This window comes from Vipera ursinii (genome assembly GCF_947247035.1).
Source record: "Vipera ursinii genome assembly, chromosome: 1".
Classification (NCBI taxonomy): domain Eukaryota; kingdom Metazoa; phylum Chordata; class Lepidosauria; order Squamata; family Viperidae; genus Vipera; species Vipera ursinii.
The window spans coordinates 202883517-202901048 of NC_139512.1; the positions used below are offsets into that span (position 1 = coordinate 202883517).

Genomic DNA, 17532 nt, shown 5'->3' on the forward strand with positions numbered 1-17532 from the left:
AATTTAAATTGTGCTGCTGCTTATAATTACAAATTAATAACTTTAGCACAATTTTTATTATGCTTCCTATTATGCCTCTATTTCCTGAGGTAAGCTTTTTACTAATAACTACCACTGTATGTAGTTTTCAGTGTTGGACTTTAACTTCAGAAAGAGAAATAGATAACAGATTTTTAATCGAGAAAAAGGTAATGCTAGCTGGACTTGATCTGTTTGAGCTGCTATGAAATTCAGAGGCAGAAAAGCAAAATCTATTTCCATTTAAATACACTGTAAAACACTATTCAAGAATCACTCCTATTCAAGGACGGACTACCTGATCTATCCCCTTGTAGTGCTCTAACTCTTCTTCCAAGAAAGTTCACCTGGCATCTGTTTTGTTATCTTTTAATCTCTCTTACATCTAATGCTATACAGGCTGTCCCCGACTTATGACAATTAAGCCCAAAATTTCCATTGCTAGGCAAGTTAGGTGAGTTTTACTCCACTTTGCAACCTTTTTATGCCAAAGTTGTTAAGCGAATCATGTGATCATTAAACGAATCTGGCTTACCCATTGATTTTGCTTATGAGAAGCCATCTGGGAAGGTTACAAATGGTGATCACATGATCCCAGGATAGAGTAGCTCTCATAAATACATGCCAGTTGCTAAGTGCCTGAATATTGATCACATGACCAGGGGGACGCTGCAACTGTCGTGAGAAAACCAATCATAAATCACTTTTTTCGGTACCATTGTAACTTTGAACAGTCACTAAAAATGATTGTAAGTCAAGGAGTGCCTATATAATATTTTAAGTCTTCTTGTATGTTTGACCTCCACTGCTTTTTACTGATGTTTTCATTGACTTTATTTTACTGTGTTTTGAAAAACTGATATGCATAAAGCCGCAGCCCTGAGAACTTCTTTTATAAAATGAACTAAAAATAAAAAAGTATTAACCAAACTAATGTATGCTCTGATGAAGAAAATATGACAAAGTGTTTGCAAATTGTGCAAATAAATAAATAAATAAACAAAAGAAACACAAAGCATTCATGAGCAAGTTATGTGGATACTTTTAATTCAGCCTTCCTCAATCTGGACGCTTTCCAGATGTGTGGATTTGAGCACTGCCCAGCCAGCCATGACCATTTTGCAGAACTATGGGAGTTGATGTTCAGACATCTCAAGGCAATCAGGCTGGGGAAGGCTGCTTTAGTTACTTCTGCCTGTAAATATTCTGCAGTTTACACAACACGTCAAAAATGAACTGAGGACAATTGTTTCTTAGTCAATACTTTTAGAAGGAAAAGTCAGCAAGTACAAGAATATGTTCAACAAATTTGCAATTTGTTTCTTCATCAAAACATGCTCAAATTAACCTACAGTATAATCTTCCCAATTTTTAAAGATTGGCTATAACTGCAAGCTAACCTTTAACAAAAGCTCGGGTCCCATTATCAAACACCTATACACAGTGGGAGAACGTCCCAAAAAATAAAGCAGATCCTGAAAGAAGTCTAAAGTAAATATATCATAACTGAAATGTGTCATGTCAGCTAGATTGCCAGTTATGAAATATGCAATAAGAAAAAAAAAGAAATTTAAGATTTACATTATTATTTATGGTAGATGCTGGGCTTTAATTTAATTTATCCAGGATATACAAAACAAATACCAAAAGCCTGATTTCATTTTAAAATGCTAAGTGGTTTTTTTTTGCTATATTCAGACATTTCACATCAAGAGTTACAGATGTCTAAGGAACCACACTGTTCACTCCAGCATGCTAACCTATAGTTAAAGCTGGTAGATCTTTCTGACAACTGAACCAACGTTCCACTAATTGATTAAATACCATACAAAAGCCACCTACGAGTATATAATCAATATGTAAGTTTGTAAAGAAACGAAAGGGTGAGGGTAGATATCACATCAGCAAACTAACCACTATTAAGCAATTTGTAAAGCCAGCCAATGTATCAAGAATCTCCATGGATAAAGTTTGTGGATTCATTAAGTTGTATTTGATGCAGTGGCAGCAGTAATTATCACACTCTTACAAATCAATGCCTAAAGGAAGATTTTAATCCCTATGACTTAACCACACAATCATACACATACTAATCATACACACACTGAAGTAAAAAAAAAATGGTTGTCTTCACAGAAATACTGGCTCTTCCAATTCTAAGAGTGCTCTGGCTACAGTAGTCATTTATGTGAGACAAAGAACTTCCTTAGGAGTTGATGCTGCATCTCCTCCTGGACTTTGGTGAAGCCATGACTAGACAGATGCTTAAAGCAGGGGTGTCAAACTGCCGGCCTGTGGGCTGGATGTCTCATAGCCGGCAATGGCAAAAAAACGTCAAGATATGTCGTGACACGTCACGTGACGTTGCGAGTTTGACACCCCTGGCTTAGAGTAACCTCATCCATAATTAGCAGGCCCTGCATTTCTGTCTACCTTGCTTTCTTCTGTTTCTATGGCCCTAAGACTAGAAAAAGGGGTAACTAAGAGCTAGGACATCCAATGAGATCTGGACATGAAAGTCAGAAATTGTTTCAACATCTGCCTTGGGTTTCTGATCATGAAAAGCGATTATCTGCTGAGGGAATATCGGTGGGGTTCTGTAGTACAGAAATCCCCAACCCGCAGGCCGTGGCCCAGTACGGGCCTTGAACCAATTGGAACCGAGCCGCAGAAATGGCAGGTGAGCGCATGCATGTGGTGGATCCTATTGTGCGAGCAACAGTTGAGCATGTGTGCTTGTACTCCATTTGCGCGAGCAATGGACATGCGTGCCCTTCACTCACGTGGAACCGTCCCTTCTCCGCCACTACCACCACTGGTCCTCAAAGGTGGAAAGGTTGGGGAACTCTGCTGTAGTGGTATTTAGGAAGACGAGAGGGACAGCCACAGACAGGACAACCAGCACACAGAAGGGGGTGGAAACGTTTCAGAAGGGACTCTCCTTAGTTTTACAGCGAGTAAAAGGAAAAGAGGGGAAAAAGAGTTTCGGTCTTGCAAGATTTCATTAATCTAATTTTACAATAAAAATAGAGCTAGTTCTCCTGATTGTGCTTCTTGACTAGACTATCTCACAGGGCTAACAGGTTCTGACACTGGTGAGTTCTGTATGCAATGGCCATCTTTAGCCTGCTCGTTCCCACATCTCCAGCTTCTACCTTTGTACCAACCTTAAATGTTGACACTATTGCTAGTTTAATAATACAACACCAAAGCAACCACTTTGCTATATAAGCTACACTGATTTACCTCATATTCATGCCAAACCACACTGGATAGTTTTGCATATCACCTAAAATTCCAGCAAACCACATTATGGCTTAGGGTTATATGTCATCTAAACCTGTTCCTCTATCAAGCAGCTATTTAAAGTCTTGAAGAGAGAACACATAAAGCATATATTTACAACAGCACTGTACAATTTGCCTTTTCGGGACTTGGCAGAGAGTAGCTACTTGTCACCAGCAGCAAGCAGCAAATTACAAGCCTGCAGTAAAAGTTAAAATGCTTGTATAAACTGACTCCATTAAAACAGAAAGATGCAAGTCAGCTGAAGTAGAGGGAAACCGAGGGCGTACATTTTTTTTCCTGTACTGCTCTAAATGAAATGAAAATCTTCATTCACAATAATACCCTGTAAAGCAGGCGAGTAACCTAAACTGAAACACGATCTATTTGCACAAGATTATGTGGCAAACCATTACATATACAACCTCAAGTAGCAAAGCTAACCTTGGGGAACCTAACTCTTAACTAACAGCCCTACAGGAGTTCAGATGGTTTTTTATTTGTTTATTATGCCATATTTTATTACTTCGTAAGTAACTAAAGGCAGCTTGGTGGTTGGGCCAAGTACGGTCAGAATTTGCTGACTCCAACACACCATAATGCGGCAACTTTATGCACAGATATTGGGTTGTATGCAGCCCCCAAAAAACAGGAGCTTAAATCTTCCAGACTCCAGTTCAATAAAAGTGCATAAATGTTGCTAGATGAGCTGAACCAAACCAATATTTCACTACCCAAAGAAATCACTGCCTGTGAACCTAGTCACTCTACTCACCAAATCAAGGACTCCTATTAATATACAATGAGCACTGTGATTGCATGCTGCATAAATTGTCTGCCTGATATAATTCAAAAAATGGGGAAATTATTGTGGATATAGAACATAATGTATAGACATGCCTGCAAGCTAACACACACAAACAGAGCAGAAACTACACATAGCCATTGGCTTCTTCACTTCCAGAATACCTGAGTTGGCAAGTGCATAAAACTATTTTTTTTTCAGCCAAACATTCAGACCCTCAGAACAAAACCTCAGTCTGACCTTACATATTTTAGATCAGACATGTCAAACACAAGGCCCGGAGGCCGGATTCGGCCCGCGAAGTGGTTTCATGCGGCCCGCGAAGCCATCCTGGAAACAGTGAGGAAACGGCCCCCACTGCCTTGGCCCTGGCCCAGAGACCCTCCTTCCGCCAGAGACCCTCAGATCTGTCCCACTCCTGCCCAGGCCCCCATAGGCACCCTTGATGCGAACGATGTAGAGCTGGCCACGCCTACCCAGGCCATACGCACTCTAGCCACGCCCACCCAGCAGGCCACGCCCACCCTGGCCATACCCACCCGGCCCCCTGAGGGCAACCACAATGCTGATGCGGCCCTCAATGAAATTGAGTTTGACACCCCTGTTTTAGATCCTACAAAAGTTAAAGGATGAGAACCCTAAGTGCCAGAGCTGGAATGGGAAACAAGTGCCAATTAAATACATCCTCCAAATACAAGAGGATCGTATTTGAGGAATCTCTAAAAGACAGTCCTTCTCTTAAGTCAGGAGATCTTCTACAGTATCAAATACAAAATGATTCCATGAATATTTACTCAGAATTAATATAGTTGGTATCTTTGTCAATAAAAAAAATATATTATTAATTTGCATCACAGATTGCTATCTTTTAGTAACAGGTTTTATTCTATCTTAAAATAAACTGCGGCTTGAATTAACAGGATCCTCCTATTCACAAGTTGGTAACAAAGCATTCAGTTCATAACTCACAACATATGAGATAGTTAAGATGAATTCTGATTTATTTATTTTTTGGCTTGCTGATCATTGTGGCAAGTATCATTTGCATAATTGAGAGCATATTTTATTTTGACCTTTTCAAAAGCTCTTATTTCCCAAATGTGATAGGTACTGAATTGCTTTTTCTGTGCTACTATCATTTCCTATGGGATGGTGCCAATTATGTTGGAAGAAAAGACTGAATCAGGTATGTAATCGGATACTGGAGCACAGTTACGACCATTCACCCTTGAATTTAAATATCAAAAAGCCAATGTATTACTTCTAACAATGAGCAGACATCTGTCCAACATTTCATAAGGAGATGTGTTTGTGCAACCAACTGTTCCTTTTTCTCTTCTCTCTAAAAAACTTGAATCTTCTACTTAGCTCCAGGGAAGCTACCAATACTTTTAAGCAGATTGGTAGGTGGACTGATACAAAGAAAAGAGAAAGGAAAGAGCATTTGAGTAATTTTAAAATCTGTAATAAAGTTTTCCTGAACAAAAGGTTTGTCAACAATTGATAGACACTTGGCCAAAAATGTTCTCAAATAGGTAGCTTTGCAATCTTGGGGAGGGTAAAATACTACACTGTATGCATCATCTTCCCATCGTCCTGTGCGCCCCCACAGGGAGGGCCTTCTCAGGGTACCGCCGGTTAATGAATGCCGGCGGGTTATTCCCAGGGGAAGGGCGTTCTCTGTGGGTGCGCCTGCCCTCTGGAACCAACTACCCACGGAACTTAGGACTGCCCCCGACCTTCGCTCATTTCGCCAGACCTGAAAAATTGGCTCTTCGATCTGTTTGGTCCAGACTGTGGGGTTGTTAATTTAACTGGGTTTTAGATTTACTCTTGGGGCTTGAATTTAATTTGTTTTAATTGTTTTTAATTTTTTGTATTCATGGTTTTAACTGCCCTGTAAACCGCCCTGAGTCCTACGGGAATAGGGCGGTATACAAATCCAATAAAATAAATAAATAAATAGTTTCCAAGCATATAATGCTTATGCACAATCAGTGAAAAGATGGCCTTATCAGAATTTATTTCTATTTTCCTAGAAAGGTCTGGAAGTGAATTTATGTAGAGACTGTGACTGGGTTCATAAATTGGCCATGGCTTATTTATCCATCATACTGAATAATCCAGACTTGACTATGGTATCATATACCACACCAAGCTAATACAGAACAAATGGCACTGGTCTTTATGTGTGTAGCTGAATTTTCCTTCCTACAAAATATATTGGAAATTCTGCAAAGGACTGTCTAAATGAAAGTTATAAAGCGGCTTTTATATTTATCCCTCTCCGATTATATAGAAATGAAGAAAAACAAACAGGGCCAATTTCCAAAGTCCTCAAAACTACCAGAGAACGGTGGAAGAGTGAAGCTATCATGCGCAGCTCTGAAAGTCCAATTGCACAGCCAGAGCCAGAGTTTACTACAGATGAAAGCACCTGAATCCAGTCCAGACAAAAATGTGGCTTAGAAGGTGGTTTATATTTTGTGTCAGATGGTGAGGTGCTCTATGTTTACACTAGCTCTCTTCTCTTAATAAGCACAGAAAGAGGCTTGCAATCTTGACATTTCAGCCGGTAGCTATAGTAGTTGAAATGAATAACACTTCTTGATCCAGCTGTTAAACTGGACTCTGCAAGCCCTTGAAAACTAAGTCTTCAGATAGGAAATATCTGAGGGATGCAAAGAGCAGCATCCGTGCACCAAAAAAATGCATATCTCTTTCTCTCTCTCTCTCTCTCTCTCTCTCTCCTCTTTCTCTCTCTCTCTCCCTCTCTCGCCTCTCTCTCTCTCTCTCTCGCCTCTCTCTCTCTCTCTCGCCTCTCTCTCTCTCTCTCTCTCGCCTCTCTCTCTCTCTCTCTCTCGCCTCTCTCTCTCTCTCTCTCTCTCTCTCGCCTCTCTCTCTCTCTCTCTCTCCTCTCCTCTCTCTCCTCTCTCTCTCTCTCTCCTCTCTCTCTCTCTCCTCTCTCTCGCCTCTCTCTCTCTCTCTCTCCTCTCCTCTCTCTCCTCTCTCTCTCTCTCTCCTCTCTCTCTCTCTCTCTCTCTCGCCTCTCTCTCTCTCCCCTCCCCCTCTCTTATTTCCCAAATAGGATTCCAGCAGAACTCAAGTATTAACAGTGTTTATTACTACTGCTTTGTACGTTTATAGAAAAGATTTTCCAAAAATTGGAATTGTTAAGAAATACGACAGTTTTGTGAAGGACAATATATCATTTTATAATAATCCCACTGAGAATAAGTTCTTTATGATCATTGCTTTGAAATTAAAAAAAAATAAAGACAAGGTTTATTTTTTCTTTTTAGGTTCATTTCATCTCCTGCTTTTCTAACCACTGTATAAGAGTGATGCACGTTTTATTCCCTTTTCTTCCAACCTCGCTTTGATTCCTGTTATATCGGCTTCTTGATTATATCAACGTCTTCAATGTTTTTATCACATCATGTACTGGTTCAATCTAATTCTTCACAAGTATTTGCTTTATCTCCGTAATGAAACATATTCAACCACCCTTGGGTGACAATTTGTGGTCTCTTCAGTGGCGTAGCGTGGGTTGTCAGCACCCGGGGCAAGCACACGGCCGCTGCACTGTCCCTCCCCCAGACAGTCCCTCGCTCTCTCTCCACACCGCACGCCTGGCACCCCCCCTCCACAGTGGGCGGCGACCCGGCAGCTCGGATCGGATTCGCACAGCCAGCACTGCAGTGAGAGAGAGTGAGTGAGCCAGGCAGGGGCAGAGAGCTGTGAGTGAGAGCGCCCCCCCAGATGTTGCGCCCAGTGCGGCCGGCCCCCCCTTGCACCCCCCATGCTACGCCACTGGGTCTCTTTGCTTATATGAATCAAAATAAAAAGAAATACACAGCGCTGCAGAGAAAAGTGCTTATGGTGCAGAGATTTCCCTGGTCAAATAAATAATCATCTTTAGTCCTGTATTCTATGACCTCAGTCCATAGCACAAAAACTGGTGGCAGATGGATGAACGAAGTCTGCATTTGAAACACTATGCTGGCGTTGTAAATAACGGTGAAACTGAGAAAAAGAGGTGGAAAAGCCAGAGGGAAAAACTCAGATTTGATTTCATTATAATTCAAACTTAAATCAAAGTAAATTAAGTAAAAATTGCCAGCCAGGTTCCTCTGCTCTAGAGGTTAGGAACAAAAAGGAAAGAAAGCAAATGCTGTAGGTACTCATTTGATCAGTTTTGTAACCAGTACCCAAAAAGCAGCAACACACAAAAGGATGTTAGTTTAATTCTCCTATTTCTGTGCAGAGATAACCAGAAGAGCTGTAATCACAGAGCACTGACGTTTATAAGGCTGAGGGAAGGAAGTAAAATTTATAGGCATCGGGCAGAAAGAAGGACTTTGCAGATTTTGTTTAAATCTCCTTTTATCTTTTCCCCTCAAATTCAAGAATTAAGCCACCTCTATAGTGTCTGTTTCTTTCAATGACTGTCCACCTTGTGATTCTGTAGGATCCCTGTAAAAGCTAACTTCTCTCTTCCATTCTGTCATCCACCGCTTCTCTGAACTCATGTTAGTGTTCATTTCAGTTGAAAGACTGTGCCCATATTCTACCATTAACTGTGCAAGTTCTATAAAAGATACCGCACCCATTGAATACTTTCTATCTACCATGGGGAGACACAGGAACATACCTAACCCATTTATTGCAGTGCCTTGCAGGGAATAATGCCATCTAAGGCAGACATGTCAAACAAAAGGCCCGGGGGCCAGATCCGGCCCGCGAAGTGGTTTCATGTGGCCCACGAAGCCATCCTGGAAACAGTGAGTGAACGGCCCCCACTGCCTTGGCCCTGGCCCAGAGACCCTCCTCCTGCCAGAGACCCTCAGATCTGTCCCACTCCTGCCCAGGCCCCCATAGGCACCCTTGATGCGAATGATGTAGAGCTGGCCATGCCCACCCAGTAGGCCATACGCACACTAGCCACGCCCACCCAGTAGGCCACGCCCACCCTGGCCATACTTACCCGGCCCCCTGAGGGCAACCGCAATGCTGATGCGGCCCTCAGTGAAATTGAGTTTGACACCCCTGATCTAAGGTAATGTTGTCCATTTGGAACAGAAAGAACAAATCCAGCCATTATGACCTCATGCTGATGCTGCCTGCTTGAAAGAGAAATTCTGGCTCCTGAGATTCTGACATAGATGCTGAACCTCTGTTCTCATCTATTCTACTCTGAACTGGAGAACTGCTCACTGTAATCTCATACTGAAATTACCTAATGGAGAAGATTGGGCAGGAGGTTCTCACGCTAATGCTGTCCTATCTGGCTCCATTTCTATGAAGAAGTAGGTCTTTGCAACCGCAGGAGAGTAAGGATTCACAGTGTCTTAATGTCCCAAAGGCGCTTTTTCCAAAAGGCAAGTGGACTTTCTTGTTTTTTTTCCTTTGAAAACATTTCACTTCTCATACAAGAAGCTTCTTCAGTTAACTTCAGAAATGTTTTCAAAGGAAAAAAAACACAAGAAAGCCCAGTTGCCTTTTGGAAAAAGCACCTTTGGGACAACCATGACCTGGATGATTGAGAATCTCCATAGACACTCTCTTCAACAATCTTCTCATTCTTTCAATACAGTTTTTGCTTCTCTTCAAGCTAGCAGTGTTCACTAATCCTTTTTTTTTATATGTAAAAGACAATGTAACTCAAACATATGAAACTTTTATTGAATTGAGGGTCACAGCTACCTTTTAATGGCTTATCCAAGACCACATTGCCAAAACTGATAGGGCCTCATAAAGGATTTATAATTTGCAGGCATAAACATTGAATGACACAAAATAAATTAAAAATAATAATATGACTGGTTCATTAACTTTTAAAACTTATCGATTTGTTAATAAGAGGCTTGTTTACAAAATGGTGTAGGCCATGAATAAATTAAGGCCAAATGTTACTATAAAATACAAAAATACTTTTAAAAGTGAGACAATAAACATTTATTCCAAAAGCAATCTCGCCAATTAGAAACATGCAAAATTAGCAAGTAGCAATTATTTTGAGATGAGGATAATCTGTTCAGGGAGGAATAGTTTATATAAAAACACAAAGAGAAGTAAAAAGTGGGGAAAGAAGGAAGATTTTTTTAAAGGAAAGACAATTGTAAAAATTAGGAAAACATGGCTTTCATAAGAAGCTTCTGATTATAGTTATAGAGTACAGGTGAGTTGTATGATAAGTGCCAGGCAGAGACAAGGCAGGTACAGCTCCATCTTGGCAGAATGCAAGAGTGCAGAAGAATGAGAAATATGGTAACTTTTAAGAAGAATTTCCACTAGTCATTTTTCGCTTGTCAAAACAACCTGTTAGGTTTTATCACACCATATGTATTTTTATCAAGGGGCCTAGAGATGACCTAAAAATGTAAGCCGAGGCCCATGAACACCCCTGTGCTTCCTCCAACACATCTAATTTTAATTCATATATTTATAGAGATTTTCTATTCCTTTACACTGAACTGTTTCTCAAATGTAAAATATATTTATGGGTGTATGACAGACTTATTCTTCATATTTTGTTGGCTCCCACGGTGAGTAGCTGCATGTTAGAACTATTTCAGGCTTGCCATTCATTTCTGTAAATAGGGCCAAAAGCTGAAGAACTAGCAGGAGTTATATTTACTATTATTTAGAGATAATTTTACTGCCTTCTGATAGTACCAACACCACAATAGAACAACATAGGATATATATTACATAAACAGAGATAAAGTCTCTCCCCCACAAGAGTGGGGAGGAAATCAGATAAAACTTCATAAAAGGGGACATGTCATAATGTAACAATTATTTCTTTCTGCTCTGTGAGGATGGTGGACTTAATGTACTGTTCCAAAGGCTACCTTAAGGAAGGCTGTATTGATTCTTATATGGAACAATGGAAAAAATGTTCTTCTAAAACAGCTTTGAAAACATTGAACTAAACTGAAACAAAACTGAAGAGATATTCATACATCATTCCGTAAATACAGGTAATCCTCGACTTACAACAGTTTGTTTAGTGACCAAAGTTACAATGGCATTGAAAAATGTGACTTGTGACTGTTTTTCACAGTTATGACCTATGCAGCATCCCCATGATCCTGTGATCAAAATTCAGATGCTTGGCAACTGGTTCATATTTATGACCGTTGCTGTGCCCCAAGGTCACGTGATCACCTTATGCAACGTTCTGACAAGCAAAGTAAATGGGGAAGCCAGATTCACTTAACAACTGAGTTACTAACTGACCAACTGCAGTGATTCACTCAATAACTGTGGCAAGAAAAAATGTAAAATGGGGCAAAACTCACTTAACAAATGCCTCACTTAAGAACAGGAACGTTGGGCTCAATTGTGGTCATTAATTCGAGGACTACCCGTACACAATTATGCATTTGCATCATAACATCTAAGTAAGTTGTATCAATTACACTGTGACACCGATATGCATATGCTATCATTCCCCCCCACCCTTGACCACCATTAATATCCGCAAAAAGCACAGTCCAGTACCTTGTATTGTTTCATATTTGACATTCACTTTTTTGGCATCAGAAAACAGCAAAGCCAAGAAGTTTTTATCACACTTCTGCACACTGATAGGCTGCATTATTTATAAGACTCATGCTAATCACACTAAATTCATATAAATGAAGCATTACTGTGTTGTTGTTAGTTGCGAAGTCGTGTCCAACCCATCGCGACCCTATGGACAATGTTCCTCCAGGCTTTCCTGTCCTCTGCCATCTTCTGGGCTCCATTTAAGCTCACGCCTACTGCTTCAGTGACTCCATCCAGCCACCTCATTCTCTGTCGTCCCCTTCTTCTATTGCCCTCAATATTTCCCAGCATTAGGCTCTTCTCCAGTGAGTCCTTCCTCCTCATTAGGTGGCCAAAGTATTTGAGTTTTAGCTTCAGGATCTGGCCTTCTAAAGAGCAGTCAGGGTTGATCTCCTCTAGGACTGACCGGTTTGATCGCCTTGCAGTCCAAGGGACTCGCAGGAGTCTTCTCCAGCACCAGAGTTCAAAGGCCTCAATTCTTTTGCGCTCAGCCTTTCTTATGGTCCAGCTTTCACTGCCATACATTGCAACTGGGAAGACCATAGCCTTGACTATACGCACTTTTGTTGACAGGGTGATGTCTCTGCTTTTTAGTGTGCTGTCTAGATTTGCCATGGCTTTCCTCCCCAGGAGCAAGCGTCTTTTAATTTCTTGGCTGCAGTCCCCATCTGCAGTGATCTTGGAGCCCAGGAAAATAAAATCTGTCACTACCTCCATTTCTTCCCCATCTATTTGCCAGGAATTGAGAGGGCCGGATGCCATGATCTTGGTTTTCTTAATGTTTAGTTTCAACCCAACTTTTGCACTCTCCTTCTTCACTCGCAACAAGAGACTCTTCAGTTCCTCTTCACTTTCTGCCATTAGAGTGGTATCATCTGCGTATCTTAGGTTGTTGATATTTCTTCCAGCAATCTTAATTCCAACTTTTGATTCATCTAGCCCTGCCTTTCTCATGATGTGCTCTGCATATAAGTTAAATAGGCAAGGCGACAGTATACAGTCTTGCCGGACTCCTTTCCCAATTTGGAACCAATCAGTGGTTCCGTGTCCAGTTCTCACTGTTGCTTCTTGGCCCGCATATAGGTTTCTCAAGAGACAAATAAGATGTTCTGGTACTCCCATCTCTTTAAGAACTTGCCACAGTTTGTTATGATCCACACAATCAAAGGCTTTAGCATAGTCAATGAAGCAGAAGTAGATGTTTTTCTGGAACTCTCTAGCTTTCTCCATGATCCAGCGTATGTTGGCTATTTGATCTCTAGTTCCTCTGCCTCTTCGAAATCCTGCCTGTACTTCTGGTAGTTCTCGATCCACATACTGCTGGAGTCTAGCTTGTAGGATTTTAAGCATAACTTTACTAGCATGAGAAATGAGTGCAATGGTGCGATAGTTTGAACATTCTTTGGCACTGCCTTTCTTTGGAATTGGAATGTAAACTGATCTTTTCCAATCCTGTGGCCACTGTTGAGTTTTCCAAATTTGCTGGCAAATTGAGTGTAGCACTTTTACTGCATCGTCTTTTAAGATTTTGAATAGCTCAGCTGGAATACTGTCACCTCCACTAGCTTTGTTGTTGCTCAGCTTTTCTAAGGCCCACTTCACTTCACATTCTAGGATGTCTGGCTCGAGGTCAGTGACCACCTCATTGTGATTATCAGGGACGTTAAGCTCATTCTTGTATAGTTCTTCTGTGTAATTTTGCCATCTCTTCTTAATCTCTTCTGCCTCTGTTAGGTCCCTGCCATTTTGGTCCTTTATCATGCCCATTTTTGCATTGAACGTTCCCTTCATCTCTCCAATTTTCTTGAAAAGATCTCTGGTCCTCCCTATTCTATTGTTTTCTTCTATTTCTTTGCACTGTTCATTTAAGAAGGCATTCTTATCTCTTCTAGCTATTCTCTGGAATTCTGCATTCAATTGGGCGTATCTTTCTTTTTCTCCCTTGCCTTTTGCTTCCCTCCTTTCCTCAGCTATTTGCAAAGCTTCCTCAGACAGCCATTACTACAGCATTACTGTAGCAGTACAGAAATCTTCTAGAATGTAATTCAGCTATTGACCTAATCCATTACTTTTGCAGCAAAGAGACCACAAGGCCCAGAAGACCTTAAAAGTTCCACATTTCTTTTTGGAATTAAATGACCATATGGACATAAAAAGTAAAGTGTATATACCTACCTGTATTCTCAAGGCCACATCTTCAAAACATTTGAAATATGAAGAACTGCTCTTATCTCTACAAAACAAACAAAACATAATTGACCTTAGCAACATTTCAGAATAAATTAATGTCCAATAATAGATAATTCAAATAATGCTAATGGCATATCCCAGTTAATGATACCAAGTTATAGCCAAAAGCACAATCCAAATTTTAATCACTATAATAATTAAGCACATATTCACAGTCTTTTTTTCTAATTAATACTTAAGTTATTTAAACAATATGTCTATGATTTTAATTAATACGGTACAAATATGACATAAAAATGGTGTAGTACATTAAGTTTTACCATAATATAATAATAAAAGGGAAAAATAATTCTTCTAATCAAAAGAATTACAGATTATGAAGTTTTTAGTACATTTAAGGTCTAAAATCCAAATTCTGGATTTGGATTAAAGCATCAACGTTTTGCATCATTCCCTACAGATCTGAGAATCAAAAGAGGCATGATTTTAAATAGTTTCCCTTCAAAAAAAAGCTAGTGGAAAGGCAGAGAATCAGCATACAAGCAAATGGAAGCATATCAAACCTTTATTGAGGCCAAAAGTCCAACAGTCAGATACAAGATAGAAGAGGTAAAAATGAAAATATAGAGAGCTAAAATTAAAGCAATTTTTTTTTACAAACTTTTGCATCCAAAATGAGGTGGATTGTGAAAATAAAGGTCTAGAATTAGACAAACAAGATGTATGCAAACAATGGTCACGCATGAGGAGCAATCAATAGAAGGCATGTTCTTTGTCAGGTAATTTCTTCATGATAGGGTAGGTCCTTATAGAGATAGAAACAAAAGAGCACATGCATCAGGAATTCTACTCAGCCATCCACACATATAAAAAGATGGGGAATATTTTTGTAGATGGCAGAAGGCAATGAATCCAGCCTGCGAAAATGAAGTCCTGGCAAAATTCCAGAACTGCAGCAGGTGAAAAAAAATATTCTGCTATATACCCACTTGGAAAGACTCCACAAGCGCAGTAAGGCTGATTGATTTGAACATCAATTGATGTTCATTTGAAGATCGATTTGAGCATCAACATCCCAAACAGGCAGTTTAAGGAAACTTCGGGGATTTTCAAAGCAAATGGAAAAAGGCTTTTCATTGAGAGTCCTAGAGATGGAAACTTGCCAATAACATTTTTTTATTCAGATTGAGTTGATGTGAGAACCATTGGAGCTAGGCTCACTGGGGAAAAAGTGTTAACTCTAACCATACATTAAAATGATAATACCAAGCTCCATGGAGACTTAAACAGAGCAGCATTAAAACACCCTGGGATGGCCAAGAATAGCTCCATTTTAGAGTGAATGGGTTCAAGAATGGCAAGATTTCTAAAAGTACAGACTTAGGTACTACAGCACAGAGAAGCTGAGAGAAGATCTTGACTACAAAGACTTCACAAGTTGCAGTGACAAAGGAAAAGCCTTTTGAATAGAAGAAACTTGAGAAGAACTACACTGAGCAATATCTGCTGGATATAAAAATGTTCTCTCCCTGATAGTGCAGCCTAAAATAACACTCCAAGGTGTTTGTAAATGTGTACTGACTCAATATTATTTCAATTTGCCAACAATAAATTTTATGATAATGTTGTGAAAATATTTTTCTGATAATAGTAGTTTCTCCTGTGAACAGAAAGAGAAAAGGCTTGGATTAACTGAGTTTACATACAAGTTAATAAACAGGAGGGCTACAATACACCCTTGCCACACATCAGGTATTGCTGTAGGGCCAATAATTTGATTGTTGTGGCCAGGAGGATAAGTTTTTATTGAGTTTTGTACTTGAAGTTTGACTTCTGTTAGCCATCTAGAGTCACTGCAAGTGAGCTGGGTGGCTGAGGATGACGGATGGGATTCCGTCGAAACGTTGCTCCTACACCTTCAATTCTACGCGGGGAAAAACCCGAATGACCAAAGATCCACATACAAACACCCGCGAAAACCTCAGAAAACACACACACACACATATATATATATAAATGGACATCTATCCAGCATACAATTTTACTGTATTTTTTTGCAAAGTTCTTCTGTTTTCTTCTTCTTCAACATTCAATATCCCATATCCAAACTCTAGCCAGGTTTCATTTCACTATATTCTAACATATGTCGACGTTCTCCCCACACCTTTCCCCCCTTCCCTCTCTCTCCCCCCCCAGCTCTATCTCTATCACAATTCAGGGGTATAACAAACAATATGTTCTCTGATTCTTTGTCAGTTCTACAATAAAACAAAAAAATATGATCGATGGGCAGAATTTAAGAGTTTAAAAAGGTACTTAAAATAAAGGAACATTAACGCTCAACTGCTTCATATGCCTTCTGAGATTCACACAGTGATCTGGCAGGGAGCCTTCATTTGAAGGAGAGGATCCAAATGCTTGGAGTAGGCAGAGACGACAACATGATATTTTTCACACAAAAAAGAAACATTTATTTATTTAGCAAGGTGCTTTTGAAGCTTGTTGTGGAATGTCTCCCACTCAAGATTCAGTATGTTATAAAATCAATAGATAAAAGTGGGTCAGATTGGACAGAGACACGTCTTTCTATTCTATTGGATTGAGAACAGAAAAGAAACCCAGCAAACCGTTACAACATTTTGCTGCTCTACTGGAGTGCATCTGCATTTAAGCAACGTGAACACGCAATTCTCCTATTGAACTGTGTAGTAGCTTTTCGGTACAGTCCTAGATTCTACACCCACATCTACATTTTGCTTAAGCTGAAAAAGCAGCACTTATTTTTTTATGGCACTGGGCTGAAGTCTTGCAGGCAACACCACAAGACAGAAAACAAGGTCCCATGGTTACTTAGGCACAACATGGAACTGCTTCCCGATCTCGTGGGCCTACGCTGCACTTTTGTGGCACAGAGGCAAAAACTCCCCGTCCCAAGCTAAAATATTACTGGGAAGTAGAGTGGCACCTCACCACCGTTGTGAATAGTTACTTATGTTGGAAACGTAAAATGGGAGTTGGTTTCATTTTGAACTCAATTCCCACATGCGCTCCACTTTTCTCTGTGGGCACCTGGTATGCCTCAGTCCGTTTTTTTAAAAAAGTATAATTAGACAGCTAGCAATATTAGAAGGATAGAATAATACCATGAGCTAAAAATAATAATTACACAAAATCCCAAAGACAGGCTCAGAAGCAGCTTCCCCATCTGTTAGCTTGAAGATGTCCAGATGTGCCACAAAAGTGCAGCGTAGGCCCACGAGATCGGGAAGCAGTTCCATGTTGTGCCTAAGTAACCATGGGACTTTGTTTTCTGTCTTGTGGTGTTGCCTGCCATGCTGAGAGATTATAACCTGCAGAAACCCAGCTCCAGCTCCATCAACTATGAAAAATGCTGGATTGAGTATCAACCAGAGGGCCAGAGAAAATGGCATTTCAAATTACAGAAGCTTACACTTCACTTCAGTCCCACACTCACACAGGATTAGTTTCACTGACCCTGCTTTTGATTTAATGTGTCCAAGATCTACCAGTTCTTGTTTACATAATTATGCTAAATACAATAGCTTGGAATATTATCACCAGCTTTCTTGCCAATGTTCCAATGTAGGCACGTTTATACTGCACAATACGAACAAGGTCAAATGCAAACTTCATGATCTCAAACAGTGCACTTATTT

The 17532-nt window shown here is 40.1% G+C and overlaps 1 protein-coding gene across 4 annotated transcripts in view; it reads right to left on the reverse strand.

Annotated features, from left to right (window-relative positions):
- PLCB4 (phospholipase C beta 4) overlaps nucleotides 1-17532 on the reverse strand; it is a 200674-nt gene that overhangs the window by 157199 nt on the left and 25943 nt on the right. For all 4 annotated transcript variants that reach the window (XM_083348195.1, XM_083348194.1, XM_083348196.1 and 1 more), the window contains one exon: nucleotides 13841-13898. The gene's annotated coding sequence lies outside the window, so the exon portion shown is untranslated. The remainder of the gene's footprint in view (nucleotides 1-13840; nucleotides 13899-17532) is intronic.